The following is a 3,602-nucleotide window of genomic DNA, read 5'->3' as shown; positions in this document are numbered from 1 at the left end:
CTCTCTATTTTTTATTTACTCTTTAAATAATCTTGTCTTTGTCTTTACATCATTTCTATAGGTGTTAATTTTACAATTTTCTTTTGATATTTAACGTTGTGTATGATTAATGTTTTCTCTATTGATGAGCTCAAAGAAAAATTAAATCCAATAGAGAGTATCGTGAAAAAAGGATAATGGAAAAAAAGAGTAAGGACAGATCCAGGTGTAATAAAATATTTGTTATTTCTAAAAAAAAATTAGCTTTAATTTGTAAAAATGTTGAAATGTAACTAATACTTAAATTTTTAAAAGTAGCATCTCTTTAAACAATTTTGTCAATTGCAAATGTTTACTTTTTTCAAGTAATTTAACAATTTTGGCGCAATAACTGTATTGATTGGTGGAACTTTAAATATATTGGCATGTATAGCAAGCTACAAAATATTACTTTGGAAGCTTGTGGAGCTACATAAATTACGAGAACACTAGTTGGAAGCGTTTTAATTACAATTATTGGAGTGGTTGGAATTGAGCAGTTTGATCATCAATTTCAGCTGTATAGTCTGACTTAATTGGTATATTATTGTGTTCGGGTACTAATTTATTTTTGTTTCCAACTCTCATTGTTAGTTGAATAAAAGGTATAACTTCAACTATGGTATTATTCGCATAGTTAGCTATCATTGAACCAGAGACTGGGGACTCTACAGCATTATTTTCATAATATAGTTCTGTTTGCATCATCGGTGAGACTTGTGGGAATGGGTCCATGCCAGGAAATAAATCAACATTTTATTCAACGTTTCAGCAGATCAATGGTCAGCTCCACCTTACAGAGAGTATACTATTGCCTGGCCATATGAAGTAGTACTCACAACCAAGCAAGCTCATCTAGGACACTAAGATACATTTAAGTTTCCATGATTTGTTTGAGCCAATTAGCCAACAATATCACCACCCTAGAATAAGATTTGTAATAAAAAATAAGCATCACACAATAAAAAACAGAGTTGCGAGAAAAATTTAACTGCTACGTACTGGAATATCGAAATTAGGATTCCAAGAGAGAATTCTATCGTCTTTTGCATAACTGAGAAGATCAGAGTAATAAGGATTCCAGGCAATTGATATTACTTTCCTTCGATGGTTTTGGAATGTTTTTACGGTGTGGTTGCAAATCTCCAATCCCACAGTTCAATAATTGGATTTTAATCTTCTTCTGAAGCAAGAGACAGCTGTGTGACTATACATATATCAGGATTTCAGTGTACTGATTTCCATCTCACTTATATTTCAATAATGATGAAGAATTATTATGTTAAAATTCCTGATGATAATTCTTATAGAGGCTCTTGAATTGGCATCGGTGAGTATTACCATGGCTTAATTCTTCTTCAAATGACACAACGCTGTGAAAATGTTGAAGCAAGAATGTGTTGCACTGTAAACAACAAAATTCTCTAATGTCAATTATGAATGTGTAAAAAAAATGTTGCCAAGTAACGTACCTCGTGTATTCCATGATTTATCTAGTACATCCTCAGGTGGTAAATTTTTTTGGAACTAGGAGACATAGGCTCATTTGTCCAATTAATATACAAAGTATAAGTGTCACTATCTGTCGCACCAGTAGCTAGAAAATGAGACTGAAATGGATTAAAGTCCAGTGCTCTCACAGGACCTTTGTGATTGTCGGGACTGCTAATCAAACAGTTGCTGTCGTTCTCAAACATCTTGTCAGCAAAGTGAATTATTATTTTTCCACAATCATAGCAACTCACAATAATGCCAGCTGGATTCGTTCCGCCAGCTCCCCAAATTATTTTGTAATATCTTGATGGTAATTATAATTATCATACTAAATTTCTCAACACTACGAATATTTTAGGTACACATGAATAAAAAAAAGGACAAAACCTTCGATCACTTGGCACACTGATCTTGATGTACGTATCATACAGCCTGGCTGCTCCAGGTTGAGAGAATACAAATCCAAACTGGCATTACGATACTAAAACTGATATCCAACTGCTGAGCAACTGTTACTGCAGCCAGCAAAATTGGAAAGTTGGTGGGCTGCTGGACTGGAGGTGACCAGGTCACATCTACAGCTTCATGAAATTTCTTAACCTTCATAATTTACTTCATTTGAATAATTGTAAAGACCATCTGCCACAACTGTACTATATGTTTGGAATATGATGAGCTGCGCACTTGTTAACTTTGAGCAAGTCTGAACTTCATTTTTATTATTAACTGTGTGATTAGCATCACATGGCACCAAGTTTTCATGAGAGCGTTGAGTGACTTTTCTCTGTACCTCTATTGTGAACAATAATTATTAAAAAACTCTTTACTACAGCCTCTGGAGCAACTGGAATTCACAGCCATTCGATGATTTCAGAGATTCAGGTACATTTTCTTGTCAAACTTCATCAGCCGTTGATTTTTCTTATTATCCTCCAAAATTGTGCTGGATAAAACCAAATTTTAACCTCTTGCTTCTTGATAAGTTTTTTTTTTGTTTTGGTTGATTTGATTGCAAGAAAAGTAAATCACAACTTTATGATTGGAAACTTGTGGGAATTACTCATTTGTCAGCAATCCCACGTTAAAGTCCTGCTTGATTTATATACAAATTTAAGAGAGACAAAAAAATATACAAAAAGAGAATAAAAAAAACAAGCACTGCAACTCACCAAACACTGTTGGGCTTATAACTGAAATATGCAGTTTTTTGTCAGATCTGCTTAGCAGCTACTTGTCAAACTGCTAGCACTAACAGTAGTATCTTTGCTCACCTCATCGTTTGACTTGGTGAAAAAGGCCACAGTTGGTTGAAGAGAAGTCAAGGTCAAGCCATTGGTCAGTAGTTATAAGTACCAGCATTAACGTTGGCTTGGCTCTTGGTATCTCAGTTATCAGCACCGGTACAGGAGACAGGAATGACAGAACAGACAACAGAGCACTTAACCACTATATAGCGCAACAATCAGCTGGTACATATTATATACACACATGTATATATATAGCTACATCATACATGACTAGTGACTAGTATTTGAGAACCGCTGTCGTAACAGACGACGCTTTTGGCTGTCGAGCAGCCGCGACCAAAAAGCAGTCCCCCTACCTTTTTTCTTAGACGGGAGAGTGGTGGGGGGACCACTTTTCGCCATCTTGAAGCCAACACTGTGTGTGTGTGCGTGTGCGCATGCGTGCGCGCGCGCGCGCCTGTGAATAATTTATTCCACATACTACGCATATTTAAAAAACATATTCTAATAAAAATTAAGTTGTAATAATTTAAAAAGTTTTAGTTGAACTACACTTGTAAATCAATATTATAGTACTTAGTAGGCGAGGTCAAGAATGTCGCAGATTTCACATGAATAAAGGTTATGTTAAATATTTACAAATGTTCAGGCACATTTTTTGAATGAATAATGCTAAAATACAGTTGTGTTGAGAATTGCCAATGCTTGCTTGACAAAAGAAGCGATTTAATGATACATACTACAAGCCTTTGAGAAGAGATGTATTCTAGACGATACAAATATAATAACTTAGCATGAGTGTTAAGAGTTCAAAAATAAATTTAAGTACGATGGGCTTACAAG

The 3,602-nt window shown here is 34.9% G+C and overlaps 1 long non-coding RNA gene across 1 annotated transcript; it reads right to left on the bottom strand.

The window, feature by feature from the left end:
* Positions 1 to 1,328: 1,328 nt before the first annotated feature.
* On the bottom strand, positions 1,329 to 2,713 carry LOC149374287 (uncharacterized). The gene is made up of 3 exons (XR_016293122.1): positions 2,682 to 2,713; positions 1,491 to 2,601; positions 1,329 to 1,423 (listed from the first exon to the last, which is right to left on the bottom strand). It is a non-coding gene; the product is annotated as an uncharacterized LOC149374287 (long non-coding RNA).
* Positions 2,714 to 3,602: the final 889 nt, after the last annotated feature.

This window comes from Copidosoma floridanum, unplaced genomic scaffold, assembly GCF_036245765.1.
Source record: "Copidosoma floridanum isolate Cflo_tuat_1 unplaced genomic scaffold, Cflo_Japanese_pri ptg000020l, whole genome shotgun sequence".
In the NCBI taxonomy this organism is placed as follows: domain Eukaryota; kingdom Metazoa; phylum Arthropoda; class Insecta; order Hymenoptera; family Encyrtidae; genus Copidosoma; species Copidosoma floridanum.
The sequence above is the reverse complement of the archived record's forward strand: the minus strand, read 5'-3'. Positions and strand labels throughout refer to the sequence as shown.